Genomic DNA, 19,252 nt, shown 5'->3' with positions numbered 1-19,252 from the left:
TAAAATCAGTGACTTAAAATATACTTGGTATTCAAATATGTTCTGTAGAAGCATTATTATTCTGTGTTCTTTTATCAAATATAACACATAATAATATTTTATCTGAATGTAGATAAAATAATAATGTAGATATTTTTAATAAAAGGGGGTTTTGAAGTGGCTTCTTCAATCTAGGACTACTTAAAACTCATACCTGTTTATCACATGAAGTAAAAAAGAACTGGAAATTTACATAATCACCACTAAATTATTTCCTTTGTGTGTGATTTGAGGTAAATGTCTCTTGAGACACGGCTGAGACATGCCTCCTCCTCGCCTTTGTCTTCAAGGCTCTGTGGATGGAATGTGAAGAGTGAAGCAAGAATAGAGGCTACCAATAGAGTTGCCTCAGCCCTATTCCTGACTAAAGAAAATCCTTCTTCACTTTCTTCAGCTGCTTCCTGACAAAGATGAGACTGAAATCTTCCAGGATTTACCGCTTGCCTAGAAAGTAACCAATGCACCTGGGTTAGCATTAGACTTTCCCTTTATCCCTTTCTCAAAAAGAAACACACACACACACACACACACACACACACACACACACACACACACGGTCAAACCTGGTCTTAGCCATTCTTCCCCATTCTCTTTGGGGCCTTTGATACACCTACAAAAAATTCTTAGATTAACTCAAATATTCAATCCATACACATGTGACTCCTGTAGAATATTCACACTAGAGGGACTATTGGAAACCTTCAAGATTAACTTCTCAGGTAAAGCATAAGGAAATAAAACACCAGTGTGTTAGCTGCAGAATCACAGAAAAGACCCAAGTCCCATATCTTATAATTTAGTGCTTTTTCCAAATCACTACAAAATTTTCATATATTCCTGGCCTTAGAACCTGAGTATTTTTGCCTATCTGTTTAACTGAGTTCAGTAATTAGTTTAACTGAGTAAAGAAGATCAAGAGAATATTAAAGACTATTGGATATAACTAGGAAATAGGGTGAGCAGATCTCACTAACTTTCACTTAGAGATTCAACATACAACCCTAACTTAGTTGCAATCAAGAACCTGATATTAAATATAAACATACCAAAAAAAGAGATCAAATACACAGAAAAAAAATGATACCTACCTAAAAACAGTAAATATAGAGCAAATTTCATCACGGTCTTATTGATTTAAAACTTCAATATACATATCAAGAAAAAAAGCACATATATGAAAAGATGAGATCTGTATTTTATTCAAGTTTTTCTGGCAAGAAGTTTTTGCTTTCAAAAACCACACTACCTGAAACTAGAGAAGGAGACAGGAACTTCCTTTCTTATTTTTTCCCCAAAACTCTCCACTAATCTTTTAATTAAAAGTGAATGATGGAGAAATGGCAAGGGAACAGGAGAAACTCAAGAACACAGCCTCCTTATGTATTTGTACAACCATAATCAGTCTGTATATCTCAGGGAGATCTGTATTAGTTACATGGAATCTAATCCACTCTACTAAAGCTGATGCCCTCAACCACTATGGTTGGCTCTAGTTTACAGTGCTTGTAGACACAAATTGATAAAATATATCACCTAATAAAGAAACTTCTAGAAATATTTTACATACTCTAGGATGCTAGCATTTTAGAAGATGGTTTTATGCCAATTTGGAATTTAAATAATGAAAGAATACTGATTTTTCTGGAAGCTCTTAAACTTAAGTCCCTGTTTTTAAATTTTTTCTTCTCAATTTAATAAGTTATCTTTTATTTTAAGCATAAAGTACCATTTTTTGGCAATAATGTATAGAAGTATCCAGACATATGCGATGCCAACAAGTTTTTTTTTTTTTTTAAGCTGAGGACTTAAAATGAAAATAATGCATAGCTCTCTCTATATCAATCATGGAAAATATGTAGAGAGAACTCACTATGTGCTGGGCACAGTGATAAGCATTTTTCTTAAGTTATTGCCATGATTCCACGTAATTGTATATCAAAATTTTATTTTTGAAGGAAAAAACCATCAAAACTGTTAAGTAACTCACCCACATCTAAATATTTAAAGATCTCCTAAGTCTCTGATAATTACAATCCATTAATCTTCACCATTATTCAAACTCTCTCTCTACCCACTCCTGTTTTCATGTGCCTCCAAGCCCAACCTATATTTCAAGACATTAGATTTAGTTCATTTATTTAACAAATATTTATCTCAACAAATATTTATCTCCTGCCCATACTTGCTTGGCACTCTTCTAGATGCCTGAGTCATGTCAGTGAGCAAAATAAACAAGGGCTTTGTCCTCACCAAACCTACACAGATTTCCTTACATCTAATCTCAATTCCCTGACCTTGATCTTCCTTAATCATACAACTCACACAGAAGGGAAAGCAATGTGACCATGGAAGGAAGGGATTATAATGACGCACCGCAAGTGAAGAAATGCCACTTGCCACAAGAAACTGGAAAAGGTAAGGAACAAATTCTTCTCTAGAACCTCCAAAGGGACTTCTAGCCACCAGAAATGTGACAGAGTGAATTTCTGTTGTTTATGCCCCCAAGTTTGGGGAAATTTGTTATAGAAACAATAGGAAACCAATAGGCATAGGAAAGTAAAGTCATAATTTTAAGATTATGCTCAGGAAGATTACATAAAAACGACTTCTTTGTTATTTTAATTCCAGTATAGTTAATTTACAGTGTTATATTAGTTTCATGTGTACAATATAGTGATTCAACACTTCCATATATCACCCAGTGCCTTCCTGAATCCCCATCACCTATTTCACTCATGGCCTCACCCTCTCCCCTCTGTTGTATTTGTCTTAACTATAAACTCTATAGTTAAGCCTAATTCTAAACTCATATCTCCCTCTTTATCTTTTTCTTTGCTCATTTGTTTTGTTTCTTAAATTCCACATGAATGAAATCATATAGAATTTGTCTATCACTGACTCATTTCACTTAGCCTTATACCCTGTAGTTTCACCCATGTCATTACAAATGGCAAGATTTCATTCTTTTTGATGGCTGAATAATATCCCTCTGTCTCTCTCTCTCTCTCTCTCTATGTGTGTGTGTACACATATAAATACTCTTATACACATTTATGTGTATAAACATATCCATATGTATATATAAATTTGTGTACATATACACATAAATGCTCTTCAAATTATCAGTATATCTACACTCATCGAAAGGAAAATTATGTTGGCATTCTTTCACTAGCCATTAATTTTCAGCAAACATTTTAGAACTTATAACTTCTTCACTTCATGGATGAAATTAGACATATTTTGGGAAATTATCTTTATATTAGCAGTTCATAAATTATTTGCTAAAACAGTCTTTTGTAAGACATTAGATATGAGATCCAGGAATACATTATATTTTAGTAATTTCCTGCCCTGCAAATTTTGGGTTTACTTATTGTCAAGTAAACAAAATTATTTGCTCCTGAAAAATAAGAAATGTCTTCAGAGTGAGGACTGAGCATATGAAAATACTTTTTTCTTTAATAAAAGTGAACTCAGGGATGCCTGGGTGGCTCAGTCAGTTGAGCATTTGACGCTTGATTTTGTCTCAGGTCATGATCTCACATTTTGTGGCTTTGACCCTATGTCAGGTTCTGTCCTCACATCATGGATCCTACTTAGAATTCTCTCTCTCCCTCCCTCTCTGCCCCTCTCTCTCTCCTTCTCTCTCACTCTCTCAAAATAAATAAACATTATTTTAAAAAACCCCAGCAAACTCAGAGGAGGACATTCTCCCCTTTTCAGAGGATGTGATCATGATCATTTTCTTGCAATGCCTGGAATGGCTGAAGCCATTTTGGAAGTAGGGCTGGTACATTGAGCGCTGCAGAGTTTAGAGACAGAAAGCACTAAGCACATGGGTCATGCCACTGAGCTGTTGAACCAAGCACGGTACCACCTACCTGCATCTGTATTTTGTGTCCCTGATGTAATTAATTTCCACTTTCGGTTATATATTCAACTGCTTGAAGCTGAATATATCCCGATTTAGATGGTGATCTTACAACACTGCCACTTATGTTCATTGTTTCTGAGTAATTATTCATTCAATAACAAAAGGATACAGTAAAACTCCTGGTCATATTGAACAATTAGCCAGGGCCTGATTAAATGTATTTTAGTTTCCAAAGAAATAACATGGACACTGAGATATTTAATTGTCTATTAGCAGTTTGAGGATTCTTTTTTGCACATAAGGAATCAATTTGTGTTGCCATTATGGTGATTCCAGTTGATGCCTTTATTGAGCACTGGCAGTGCTTGCTAAATGGTACACTGAAATGGATAAATGGGCAGTAGATTCTTTGCAAAGGGTAAATGTATTCCTGGTTGGCTTGGTCACTATTGTGCTGGTAGCAGAATAAACTGTATTTCCTTCTTTGTAAGACTGTTCTGAAAATGGAAGACCTCTTAAAATTCTGGCATACATTCAATGAGGTGGTAATCCCACCAAATTTAATATCAAATTAACAGGTTTTATAAATGATGACATCTTTTCAATCAGTGAAATATATGACCTGCCCTAGACCTACCACCACGTTGGCTCTATATCTACCAATTTAACGAAGACCTTGTCTGGAATTTTGCAGTAAGAAAGTGTCTAAATATGAGGACAGTTAATATTTCTATCAATTCTTTAAGTAAAGCTAAAATTAAATCTTTTCTACAGTGCTCTTACCTTATAAGAATACTTGAGCTCCATAAGAAAACTAATGATTCAACAGAAAATTATTTATTAATAAGCTGATATTTCTTCTTAAAGCATATTTATTGTAATTGTTTTGTAGCATATAATAAAATTTCCAGAGAAACCAGACATTGCTTCTTTTCTTTTATGTTGTTTCCACAACTCTTTCTGTGAAGAAATCATTAACTTCTGATTTAGGAACCACTTGATATATCACATTATGCAATGAAACATTCTGAAATTTACAGTTAAATTCAAAATTCAGTTTCAACTCCATAACTTATTCGTGAGTCACTTAGCCACCCCCATCTTTGCTTCTGCATATGGTTAGAATAATTAAAATAATGATACCTTATCTGAAAGAGTTGTTTGGGGCATTCACTGATGAAGTATATGTAAAGTCTTTGTAATTGTCTTAAGTTCTGTAAACATATTTTTCTGTGTTTTTTAGTTTTAATGACTAGTGCACTAATCGTAACAATAAAAGAAATGTGGTGAGAGTTGATGTCTTATTTATTGTGAGATATTGAGTAACAAGCTGTGTCTGATAATAGCTTAATAATGACCTAACTTGGCAAATGAAATATCTGTACCCTTAAGATATTTATAGAATGAATAGTTTTCCTTTTCTAGTAAGAATGAAATACATCAATAAATGTATATATTCAGGCTGAAGTTTCAAAAATAATTGACATCTTGAGGAGATAACATTATACTAACAGTCAGACAGACACTAAGCTAGAAGTGACACAAAAGAAATAAGGACAATGACTAGAAGAAAATAGAGAAAGAAGGCCCCATCAGAGAGATGGAAAGCTCAGGTGTAGATTCCTGAGGTTATGTTTTCATATATCTTCATGCCTTGTGAGAAATGAAAGTCTTACATTCAACTTCTATGTGTAGCTAGGGTGAATTTGGTTCTGTATTAAAATACATGGCATGGATTATGTAAAAAATTTTCTAAACTAAGAGCAAGTCTCACAGTCCTCACCTCCTTTTTTACTATAAGCATTCATAAATACATGGCTCCTCAAAATTGTCTTTACATCATTAAAATTTTATGTTTCTAAGTAACAATGCACAGATACCTTATTATATATATTTTAAAATACCTAATTAATTTATTCACTCAATACATATTGAACAAATTCTATATACTGGTCATTGCCCAAGGAGATGAAGATAATGATGATGAACAGGATATATAATCTTTTCTCAATGAACTGTAATCTAGTAAGTAGCACTTCTCAAATTTTAATGCTCACTCAAATTATAGGGGGAACTTTTATAAAATGTAGATTTTAATTCAGTTGGTCAGATTGGGCTCTAAGAATCAATGTTCTAGTAAGCTCCCAGGAGATGCTGATGCTACTGGTCCAAGAATCTCACTATGGGTAAGATGGTATTTAAGCATACAGACAATGAAACCAGTAATTATAGTCCAGTGTGTGGTAGGGAAGTAGAGAGAAGCTACACACAAATATCTCAATGAGATAGATGGGGAAAAAAGTATATACTGAAAATAAATATTCTCATGTAAAAATATGTAATAAATAGTAAAGATACCCCTTTCTGGCTTTCTCCCACTGTGTAGGTACTCAAAGTGAACCAAGATGGTGGATCTGGAAAGATGGCTTTCACAGAGCTTCAAGCCAAAATTATTGACACTCAACAGAGGTGAAGCTTGCAGACATACAGATTGAACAGCTAAACAGAATGAAAAAGCATGCACATCTCACAGATAAAGAGATTATGACTGGTGGGTAAGACTAACATATATGAAGGTGTAGGAAGAACGTTACTTCTTCAGTCCTGAAACCCTTCACCCTGATGCCTTTTCGGATTCCAACCGTGTATTTTGTATCCTGGCTCTGCTTGTCATCTGTGCCCAAGACAGTCTTCTATGCTGGGGGTGAGTCATGAACTCCTAAGAGAGGGAAGATGGGAGCTAGGACAAATAGAGGAGTTCTGCCCGATCTACTACTAGTTAATGCTGGTTAGACCAACAAAAGTCATCTCTTCCACACCCACTCGTTTTCTCCAGCTGAAAGGTAGGAACAGAGGGCCAGAGAGGCAGGGAGTTTCAACCTCAGCTCCTCTCTGTCCTGTCCTCCTCCAGAGCTTTGGCTCGATTCCTTCTCCATTGAAGCCTTTCCTGTTTCTTTTTTTCAATTGAGTAAATCCTTCAACTTCTGAGCTACCAGGCAGATAAGGAAGAAAGGAGACCAGGGCATAGCTGAATTCAAGTGAACCTTGGTAGCAGTCTGCCCAAAGATCCCTTCCCTGCTTCCTCCCAAGTGTTCGAAATGAAAATGCAGTAATAAACCAGCAGCACCTCCATGGCTGCCTCCCTGTGGCCAGCATCATAAGGTGAACACTGCTATCCTAAGGTTTCCTAGTGGCTTATGGGCAGTGGTGTGTTGGACCTGACTTGTACTGGCTTGAGAGAACCAATTATTAAAAAATTGTTAGAATTTTGTTCCAAGCTAGTTGTGAAATACAGCCATTATTAAAAATTGAGTTATGTAAATATACAATTATATGTAAAACAAGGATAACAAATATTCAGAACTTACTCCTTCATAAAAGAAATAACGATGAATATAGATCACCAGTATTTGTAGAAAAATAAGAATATTGACTAAATATGTTACAATTGCTATAAAAATATATCCACGCTTAAAAACATTTAAAAATATATTACCAGAGGCTTCAAGAATTGAGTACTATTGGAAATTATTAGAAACATAGAAAATGTGTAAATGAATATTCAACTAATCTGGAAATGGAAAAGAACTTTTGAGTTATAAAAGGAATAGGGAAAAATGAGAAAACAAAAATACTCAAAAATTTGACAATAAAATTTAAACGTTATTGTGCCTCAAAAAGGAAATGAAAGTGTGAGTCTGTTTCTTGTCAAGAACCCCAAAGAACTGTCTTTCCATGGTCTTCATGGAAATGGTTATATCTGGATTCCAAATTAATTAATAAAGGCATTTAGTTATGAACTGCATCCACTGTCAGTAGATCAATCTTCACATCATTATCTTCCTTGATCCTATACAGACATTTAAAATCTGCAGTGACTATGCTCCAGTACTAAAACAATGCAAACTATGTACAGGCACTCAAGATTCTTGACTATTGGACCCAATTCCATGTACTTTTCCATTATTACATTCTACTGCTTCTTTCCTGAACTCCTTGCTCTAACACTTTAAAAAAACTAGTTTTTCTTCCATCCTTTATCATACTGCTTTCCAAATTTATAATACCTCCACCCTCACCTCTGCCTCTCTAAACCCAACAATGCATCTTAGTACAACCCACATCCCACTTTTCTTGCTATTTGGTCACACCTCTATACCAAAAAGTATTTACATGTCATGGGAATTTCACAGTACGTGATACCTGTGAGAACTTTAAGAAACTGAACAGGATACCTTGGTTTGAAACCATATATGTGAAAGTCCTATAACAAAATGTGAATCAGTTTTTGGAGAACAGAGACTGTCAAAAGCTTAGCATATGACCTTGCATCTTTGTGCTCCAAATAAATAATCACTGAATCAATGCTTAGCTCTGGGGGTAAGATGCGAACCACACAGTTTTAAATATTCTTAAGAGCTTTGTTTCTGTCTTTTTCCAAATCACCTAAGAACCATAGAATCTTTACACCAGATTTTTCCGAAAACCCAAGATGTGCAGATGAATTCTATTGATGTTCTGTATTTCATGAAGTTAGGTAGTTTATATCACTAAATTTGCCTTCTTAGAGATTGTAAAGAATTACTCCATTTTTTAAAAAAATTTTAAATTACTAACAGAATTTTTAAACTTTGCCATGTTCCAAATTGTACATTAGGGAAACTTAAAAACTGTATTAGGAAATATTAATCTAAAAGTAACTATTACTTGGGGCGCTTGGGTGGCTGAGTCGCTTAAGCATCCAACTTCAGCTCAAGTCATGATCTCATGGTTCATGGGTTCAAGCCCCATGTCAGGCTCTGTGCTGACATCTCAGAGACTGGAGCCTACTTCGAATCCTGTGTCTCCCTCTCTCCCTGCCTCCACTCTCACTCTCTGCCTCTCTCTCTCTCAAAAATAAATAAATGTTAAACAAATATTAAAGTAACTATTATTTTTTAATGTATTACTTTTTTGTTAATGGATTTATTCATTTACCTTCTAGAAAATATTTCTATGTTATATATACATAAATATGCATTCTTCATGTATAATTTACATATTTAACTATTTTTTTGTATACATGGATTCAGTGGTCACTGTTCCATTCTTTTACAATGGTTTCTCCATTTGCCTCTTACGTAGTTTCTTTCTAAGATAGGATCAGAGCTAATATAATCCCTGAGTTATGTCATGATTGAGTATGCCAGTATTGCCATTTTGTACTTGGATAATAACTTGCCTGGTTATAATATTCTTGAGATGTGCTTTTCCCTTAAAATTTTGTAAATATTGTTCTATTATCTCCTGGCACTTCATTTTTTCCATGGAGGTATTTGAGCCCAACCAGATTTATTCCCTTTATAATTTCTTGAATACCTAATGAATTCTTTCTTTATCCTTGAAAGTTCAATCACTTTACCAGAATGTCATGAAATTGGTTCTTCTAATGAATTTCTTGAAAACAGTGTGCTTTTGATTTGTGGGTCCTATTTTTAATTTCAGAAACATTTTTTGCTATTGTATAATTATTTTTTAGTTCCATCTGTTGTGTTTTCACTTCAGTCACAACATTTATCTTGATTTCAGATCAACATTTCCTATATGCTGTGGACTGTAATATCTTTCTGATTTCTTTGGTTTTCCCCCTTCATTCTATTGAGATTACTTCATGGCTTTCTTCGGTTGCAAATTTTATTTTCCACACTATCTAATCTGTTCCTATGATTTCTATTTAATCACCCCTGTAATGGCATTGCTCTGGTCCTCTACTCATTTAATTCTACATTCTCTCCATTCAGCTCATTCACACTTAATCATCCATATTTGAAGTGTTCCCAAATTAAAATTATGTTGTCTTTAGCATGAAACATATGTGGGAAACTTTCTTCTGTTTTTCTCTTTGAGTTATATTTTCTTCTAGAATGAATTCTTTTGTCATTTCTGTGCCTTATGCCTGTCTTTATTTCTGCTCCAGTATTTTTGCATGCTTTCCATGTTTGTTTCATGTTTAGTTCTTTTTTTAAAGGTATTTCACTTGCTGTGGCATAGGGTGAGCACATTTTTGTTGATACCTTTTCCAATTTACCGGAGACCTGTTAGATTTGTTTTTAAGACTTCATTCAAAGAGTTACAATAGGGGCACCTGGGTGGCTCAGTTGGTTAAGCATCCGACTTTGACTCAGGTCATGATCTCAAGGTTTGTGGGTTTGATCTCACGGTTCGAGGGTTCGATCTCAGGTTCATGGGTTCTATCCCTGCTTCGGGCTCTGCGATGACAGCTAGCTCAGATCCTGGAGTCTGACTTCTGATTCTGTGTCTCCCTCTCTCTCCAACCCTCCCTTGCTCATGCTGTCTCTCTCTTTCTCAGAAATAAATAAAACATTTTTTTTAAAAGAAAGGGTTAAAGGAAAATAAGAAAAATCAAAAGCTATATACCATCAGTGAAGAGTGACTCTGAAGAACTCCAGATTGAACATGGTGGAGAAAATAATCAGTAGATTTGAAGATATATCAATTAAGACTTCAAAAACTGAGACTCAGGAAAAAAAAAACTGAAAAACAAACCAGAGCATATAAGGACTATGAGGTAGTTTTGAAAAATGTAGCATACATAGAGATGGAATATCAGAGAGAAGAAAGAATGGAGTAGAAGAAAAAAAAAGAATGGAACAGAAGAAATATTTAAATATTTGAAGTAATGATGACCAAGAATTTTCCAAAATTAGTGACAGACACCAAACCATAGATCCAAGAGGCACAGAGAAAAGAAGGAAAATAAATATTTTCAAAAAGCATATGAAAAAGTCATATTCAAACATCAGAAAAACAAAGACAAAAAATATTTGAAAGAAGAGAAAGTAAAAAAACTTTACCTATTAGAGAAATAAAGGTAAGAATTATGGCAGACTTCTCATCAGAAACCATGTAAGCATGAAGAAAGTGGAGTAAAATATTTAAGGTATTTTAGAAAAAACTGCCAACTTTGAATTGCATATCCAAGGAAATTATTTTTCAAAAGTAAAGGGAAATAAGACTTTATTCAGACAAAAATTAAAAGAAAAAAAACTGGCACCTGGGTAGTTCAGTTGGTTCAGCATCTATGTTTAGCTCAGGTCATGATCTCACAGTTTATGAGTTTGAGCCCTGTGTCAGGCTTTGTCCTAACAGCTCAGGGCCTGGAGCCTGCCTCGGATTCTGTGTTCTCCTCTCTCTCTGCCCCTCTTCTGCTTGTGCTCTATCTGTCTCTCAAAAATAAATACACATTTTAAAAAATTGTGAAAAGTAAAAACTGGGGAAAGCCATCATCAGCAGACCTATCCTGCAAGAAAAGTTAAAACAAACAAAAACAATTCTTCAGGGAGAAGGAAAATGATATAGGTTGGTGTGGCAGGCAGAGCAACAGCCCTCTAAAGAGGCCCACACCTTAATCTCCTAAAATCAGTAAATATGCTGTTATTTTACATACAAAAGGGACTTTGCACATGAGATTAAAATAAGAATTTGGGGATGGAGGTATTTTCCTAGATTATCTGCATGGCTCAAATTAATCGCAAGATCAGTATAAGAAAAAGAAAGAAAAGCGGACATCTGGATGGCTCAGTTGCTTAAGCATCTGACTCTTGATTTTGGCTTAAGTCATGATCTCATAATTTGTGAGACTGAGCCCCACGTCAGCACAGAGCCTACTTGGGATTCTCTTTCTCTTCATTTCTCTCTGCACCTCCCCACTCTCTCATTCTCTTTCTCTCTCAAAATAAATAAAGATTTAAAAGAAAGAAATGGAGGAATTGGGGAAGGAGATGTAACAAAAGGAACAGAGCTCATAGTAGTATGGTCATGAGCCAAGGAATGAGGACACGCTCCAAAAGTTGATAAAAAGATGGAAGAAGTCCTCACCTAAAACTTTCAGAAGGAATACATCTCTGATAGAACATTGATGTTGCTCTATAACATACCTCTTAAATTGCTTTATCCAGAGCAGTAACATAAATAATATATTTAATATTATGGTACCATATATATCTTTCAATTTTAAGTAAAGAAAACAAAAAGGAAGATAATAAATTATTACAACCCAGTAAGTTTCTAATTATTTGTTATAGAAGCTCCAGGAATCTAACACATATTTTTGGTACCTGGAAAGAGGTGCTGCTATGGTAAATACTAATAAATAGAGAAGCAGCTTTGGAATTGCATAATGGGAAAAGGCAAGAAGAATTTTAAGAAACATAATTTTAAAAACCTAGATTACCTTGGTCAGAATGTTAGCATAAATATGAATGTTATTAACTCTGCAAACACTTAGAAAGAAGAGAAAACCATGGTAAAGAAAGATATGTTTTCTAAGGGAATGCGTACATCATCATATACAAGCTGTTGGTGGAAATATGAATATTATATACTGGTGAGGACTCAGGAGGAAATGAGGAACATTTTATTAGAGGTTAGAAGAGAGGGGGAGAGAGTCTTATTGTATAATGGCAGAAAACTTGAATGAATTGTATCTTAAAGTTGGGTGGAAAGAAAAATTCATAAGTGATAAAATTAGATAGTTTGCTGAGGATACTAACAAGAAACTGTTGAGAGTATGCTCTGATTTCTCCTTACAGCTTATCTACGTAAATTCAAAAAGATCCAAACTAGGAGAAGAATTGATAAACCAAAAAGATGATTTGATAAGTTATCAGCATATCTAGATAGAAAAAGTAGTCAAAATTAAGAATTTCACTGTCAGAAACACTATGAACAATAACCAGATTATGGAAAGAGCCTAAACGTGCATGGATGGATAAATGGATAAAGAAGATGTGTATGTATACACAATGGAATATTATTTGGCAATGAAAAAGAATAAAATTTTACCGTTTGCAACAACATGGATGGGACTAGAGCGTGTTATGCTAAGTGAAATAAGTCAGCAAGAGAAAGACAGATATTATATGATTTCACTCATATGTGGAATCAGAGAAACTCAACAGATGAACATAGGGGAGGGAAAGAAAAGTAAAATAAAAACAGAGAGAGAGAGAGAGGCAAACCATAAGTTACTCTTAAATACAAAAAAACAAACAAAATCTGCTGGAGGGGAGGTGGGTGGGGGGCTGGGTTAAATGAGGGATGGGCATTAAGGAGGGCACATTTTTGGGATGAGCACCAGGTGTAACCTGTAAGAGATGAATCACTGGATCCTATTCCTCAAGCCAAGACTACATTGTATGCTAACTAACTTGACTTTAAATAAAATATATATATATATATATATATTATTTTGGCCAAGAAAGAAGAATAAACATTAGCATAATCTCTAAAATATATAATAAATTTTTTAAAAAAGAATTTTACAGTTAGGAAAGTATGATGGAGAGAAAAAGCTAGAATGTGCCTGGACAATTTTTTTAAGCCTCAGAAAAGTCAAAACTTCAGAGCATTCTTCCTGTCACACAAAAGGTACTTTGAGAAGATTTAGCGTGTGAAACATAGATATATTCAGCCATCTCAGCATACCTTAGAGACAGAGATGGGATTATCTAGCAAGATCTTCTTAGGAGCCCCTTCTCCAGTAAATCCCCATTACATATAAAAGAGATTCACAAGGTTCTTGATAATTTTATGACAACAGAAACTGGCACCTTGACCTGAAAGACACAGAAAGAATATGAAGTGAGAGAAGGCTTTGGACTCCCAAAATTCTACAGGCAGAAAACAGGTTGATAAAATGAGTTAGCTGCAAACATGTTCTATTTTTCAGACAAAAGAAAAGAAAGGTTGATTCTGAAGGTGGAAATTTGAGCCCAGGGGGCAGAACTTTGAGCATATAAGTTGGAACCATGATCCCAGTAGACAGAGGCATGATCCCACAGAAATTCACTCCTAGGCCTTGAAACTTAATGTTTTCCTGCCTGGATTCTGAAATGTATTAAGACCAGTGACTTCAATTTTCCTTCTGTTTTCTCCCTTTTTCAAAGGGGATATTTATCACAGATATATTATGTCTGTCTTATTGTTGTATTTTGATAGTAGATAACATGTCTTTTGATTTTACAGATCTTCAAAGGGAAAAGACTTTGGCCTCAGGATGGATCATAGTTACAGACTAATTCACACATGACTTAAATGATTTAGATGACAAGATATCAGATCTTGAGCTGACGAGACTTGGATGAAATTTTGAGCCTTAAGTTGATGCTGTATTTGATTGAAATTTTGGGGGAGGCTGACATTTTTGATGAATGATGGATAGAAATCTATGGGAGCCAGAAGACAAAGATAGAAAGAACAATAGTTCTTCAAAGAAGTATAGTCTTAATCACTAATGAACATTTTACCTTACATGCAAAAGTTACTTTGCACATTGGATTAGGAATTTCTAAATGAGGTGATTATTCTGGATTAATTCTGTCATTCATTCTGGACTAAATCACATGAGTACTTATAAAGAAAAAAAGGGAATCAAGAGTGAGAGAAGAACATGTGATGAAAGAAGCAAGCTTGGAGTATTGTAGACATGAGGCAAAAAATGTAGACAGCTTGTAATAGCTGTATTAGGAACCTCTAGAAGAAATTCAACTCTTCTTTACCTTCATTTTAGCTTCGTAAGATGTTTGAGACTTCTAACTTCCAGGAATAGAAGATAATAAATTCACGTTGTTTTAAGCCATTAAGTTAGTGTTAATTCATTATAATTGTAATAGGAAACAAATATAGTCAGAAACTGAAATCTACATAAAAAATGGGAGAGTCAGAGAATGAATAAAGATAAAATACATATTTTGTTTTGCTTATTATTTCTTGTTTATTGTGTTTTGTTTTGTTGAGAGGGCTGGTTTTGGATGATTTTGCTTAATCTTAATTGATCTAAAAGATGTGTGTTTAAAGTAACAAAAATAAATAAGTATTAAAAATATTTTAAATGCAAATGAAGACATAGTCATAGTAGATAAAGACAAAATTATACACTGTCTACAAAAAAACTCACTTTAAGCATATAGACTCAGGTTAAAGCTGGAGTGTTAAGACAGTGTGGTATTGATCAAAGAATAGACTTAATTAATGGAACAGAATGGCAGGCCCAGAAATAGGCCTATGCAAATAAGTCAACTAATTTTGACAAAGGCACAAAGGCAATTCAATGGAAAAAAGATAGTCTTCAAAATAAGTTGTTCTGCAATAATTAGATATCAATATGAATAAAAAATGAAACTAAATACAAATCTTACACTTTTCACAAAAATTATCTTAATGAATGGAACATCTACCTAAATGTAAAATGAAAAATGACAAACATGGGAGGAAATATAGGTGACCTTGGATACAATAATGAGATTTCAGACACAACCCCAAAAAATAATGTGAAAGAAAAAAGATAATAATAGCTAGGATGTCACTACAATTCAAAATCAGCTCTGTGAAAGAAAGTTAAGATAATTAAAAAACAAGCCATTGACAGAGAGAAAATATTTGCAAAACACAGATCTAGGTAAAGGGTTTGTATTTAAAATATATGATGACCTTTTAAAAGTCAGTGACAAGAAAACACGCCAATTGAAAGTAGTCAAAAGATCTAAAGAGATACCTTATCCAAAAAGATATATAAGTGTCAAATAAGAATTTGAAATGATGTTCGATATCATTTGTCACTAAGAACAGTAATTAAAACAATAATGGGGAGCCACTACTCATGCATCAAAAACTGCTAAAATTCACTAATCTGACAATGCAAGATGCCGATCAGGATGGAGACAACAGAAAGTGTCACTTTGTGCCAGTGGGAATGGAAAATAGTACAATCGCTCTGGAAGATAGTTTCACAGCTTCTCATAAAGCAAACATAAAATCCAGCAACATACTTCTTGGCATTTATCCAACTTATTTTAATATTTACCCCACTAAAACTCCTATTTCAAAATTTTTAGAGTAACTTTATTTAGAATCACCAAAAACTAGAAGCAACTAAGATGTCCTTCAACAAGTAAAAGGCTAACCAGTAATCCATCTATGCAGTAGACAAATACTCAACAACAAAAAGGAGCTATTGTGCCTTGAAAAAACTGGAGGAAATTCAAATGCATATTGTTACATGAAAGAAGCCAGTCTGAAAAGACTGCATATTGTATGATTCCAATTACATTATATTACACACACACACACACACACACACACACAAAACCACAAAACTATAGACACCCTAAAATGGTCAGGGGTGGGGAGCCTGGGTGGCTCAGTTGGTTATGTGTCTGACTTTGGCTCAGGTCATGATCTCATGGTTCATAGGTTCAGAGCCCTGCAACGGGCTCTGTGCTGACAGCTAGCTCAGAGTCTGGAGCCTGTTTCAGATTCTGTGTCTCCCTCTCTCTGACCTGCTCACGCTGTCTCTCTCTCTCTCTAGAAATAAATAAAAAACATTAAAAAATTTTTTAAATGGTCAGTGGTGCTATACACATATTGGAGTAGTCGAAGTACAGAAGAGTAATGATACCCAATGCTGGAGAAGATATAAAGTAACAGAAACCTATGATCACTGCTGGTAGGAATAGCACAGCCACTCTGGAAGTTGCTTTGTCCAAAACTAAACCTACTCTTACTGTAGGGTCCAGCATTTATCCTCTTTGGTAATTGCCCAAATGAGTTAAAAACATGTCTACACAAAAACTTACACACAGATATTTACAGCAGCTTGATTAATAATTGCCAAAACTTAGAAACAACCAAGAGGTCCTACAGTATGTAAATGCAATAAATAAACCGGTATGGCCAAAAAATCTAATAGTATGCAGTGCTAAAAAGAAACAAGCTATCAAGTCATGAAAAGATATGGAATACTCTTTTTTTTAATTTTTAAATGTTTTTATTTATTGTTGATAGAGAGAAAGAGAGAAAGAGAGAGAGAGAGCAAGCAGGAAAGGGGCAGACAGAGAGGGAGACACAGAATCTGAAACAGGTTCCAAGCTCTCAGCTGTCAACACTGGGTCTGACTTGTGAACCCCTAGATCATGACCTGAGCTGAAGTTGGCTGATTAATTGACTGAACCACTCAGCACGGAGGACTCTTAAATACATATTCCTAAGTTAAGAAGCAATCTGAGAAGGCTAAAAAACATAATATGTGATTCTAACTTCATGACGTCCTGGAAGGAGCAAAACTATGGAGGCGGTGGGAAGATCAGCAGTTGCCAAGAGTTAAGAGGGAGAGAGCTGAATAGATGGATTACAGAAAATATTTAGGGCAGTGAAAATACTATGTATTTTACTACAATGGTCGATATGCATTATTATATATTTGTCCAAACCCATGGAATGTACAACACCAACAGTGAGCCCTAAGATAAACTATGGACTTGGGATGATAATGTGTTGTTATAGGTTCATTAGTTGTAACAAATGTACCACTCTGGTGGGGGATCTTGATAATAGAGAAAGCCATGCACGTGTGATAACGGGGGGGGGGGGGGGTATGAAATATCCCTCTACTTGTCTTTTAGTTTTGCTGTGAACCTAAAACTCTTCTATATAAAATATTAAGTAAAATATACTAGAGGTTTTGAAGAGATTTTGTAGGGGGGAAGGAAGAATAATTAAAGCACAAGGAAAGTTTTAGGGCAAGAAAACTATATGGTATGACCCTATAATGGTGGATACATGACATTATGCATTTGTCAAAAATTCATAGAACTTTGCAGAACAAAAAGTCAACTCTAATGAATGCAAATTTTTTTTAAAAATCATGTATTAGTTCTGAGAATCCCAAGATGGAATACGACCATGACAGAAAAAAATCTAACTGCATTGTAGATGTGTCATATGTTTATATCATTACTGAAAGGGTTAGGGGAGGAAAATGTGCTAAGTATCTTTAAAAACAGTAAATACTGTTAGTCTCATAGGCACTGTATTCTAGTTGATAAGATTGTTTCCCATGCAGGAGAAATGGGTTAGCAATTGTGTAGTGATATGTATGCACAGTTAAGTAAATAAGTTGCAGATGTTAGGAGCTAGGTTTCTCACTGTTGAGCGGTACTTTAAAGATGCGCAAAGGGAAAAGTCTGGGCTTATTCATGTAGTGATGCATTGGGGTTGGAGATATCAGTATGATTTCATGAATAGCATTTTATAAATATAAATGCTACATATAAAAATATTTATAGATATGTATATACAGACAGGTTAGTATAAACATATATTTCTTTGCTCTGTCACCTGAGGGGGCCTAGAAGTCAGAATGCTTAACTAGCAATAAACACTCCTAGCAACTAGATCTTGGTTTCTAATACCTTTCTTCAAATAAAAGGAACTGTAGCTTGGGCAGAAAATAGACAAGTGAAGCTGGAACATCTTGTAGTGAGAGAAAGTAAGAAAGTGCTAAAACAAAATAAAGCAAAATTAAAAAACCATGTTGAAAAGGGTACGGCAAAGCTCACAGAAGCCAACAAAATGGTTCCCAGTGACAAAGGTTCCAAATTTGAATAACAAAGAAAGTAGTATTGGATTATAAAATGAAATTTCAAATAAATACCAATAAAACCATACTGACAGAAATAAATCATTGAATAAATAAATTAGTGGAGAAAAGATCTATCTCCCATTCCAAGAATTCCAATTGTTCCCTCAACATCTTGTAATATAACTCTTCACTCCTAAAGTGTGGACTACACTTAATGACTTCTTTCCCAACAGAACAGTATGGGAAAGAGTAATAGAGTTAATTTGTAGTGGAGAAACCTAGAAAACGCGACCTCAGTCAAGTATTCGAGGTCAATATCTATAGTATAAAGTTATGTTGATGGTCTTCCTTTTGATATGATGCAATGAAAATGACATTTTAACCCTTATGTCTTCCTTCCAAAAATCCATAGCCAGTCAAATCAAGAGAGTAACATCAGATAAATTTCAATAGAAGAGCATCCTACAAAACCCCTGACAAGAAGTGTTCAAAACTGTCAAAGTCATCAAAAACAAGGAAATTCTAAGAAAGTGGCATAGCCAAGATGAATCCAAAGGGGCATAACAACTAAATGTAATGTCATATCCTGATCTATAAGAGAAAAAGATAGTTAGATGAAAAAAAAAAAAACGAAGAAATCTAAATAAATTATTGATTTTAGTTAATAATAATCTATTGATAAGGGTCTCTGATTATAATAATAAATGTACCATATGAATTGTAAGTTTTTTAATAATGGAGGAAATTGGAGGTGGTGTGTATGGAAATTCTCTGTACTACCTTCACAATTTTTCCATAAATTTAAAACTAGGCTAAAAATAAAGTTTATTTAAAAATAATTCATTTCCCCTAAATAAAGCATATAAATAGTATAGGAGGGGTTCCTAGGTGACTCAGACAGTTAAGCATCCAACTCT

The 19,252-nt window shown here is 34.4% G+C and overlaps 1 long non-coding RNA gene across 1 annotated transcript in view; it reads left to right on the top strand.

Annotated features, from left to right (window-relative positions):
• LOC144228365 (uncharacterized) overlaps positions 1–8,410 on the top strand; it is a 118,539-nt gene extending 110,129 nt beyond the window's left edge. Inside the window, exon 4 of the long non-coding RNA XR_013334170.1 lies at positions 6,303–8,410. This is a non-coding gene — a long non-coding RNA (uncharacterized LOC144228365). The remainder of the gene's footprint in view (positions 1–6,302) is intronic.
• The last annotated feature ends 10,842 nt before the right edge of the window (positions 8,411–19,252 follow it).

The sequence above is a fragment of the Crocuta crocuta genome, unplaced genomic scaffold, assembly GCF_008692635.1.
Source record: "Crocuta crocuta isolate KB4526 unplaced genomic scaffold, BGI_CrCroc_1.0 scaffold369, whole genome shotgun sequence".
NCBI classification, from domain to species: Eukaryota; Metazoa; Chordata; class Mammalia; order Carnivora; family Hyaenidae; genus Crocuta; species Crocuta crocuta.
This window is presented reverse-complemented; position numbering and strand designations above follow the sequence as displayed.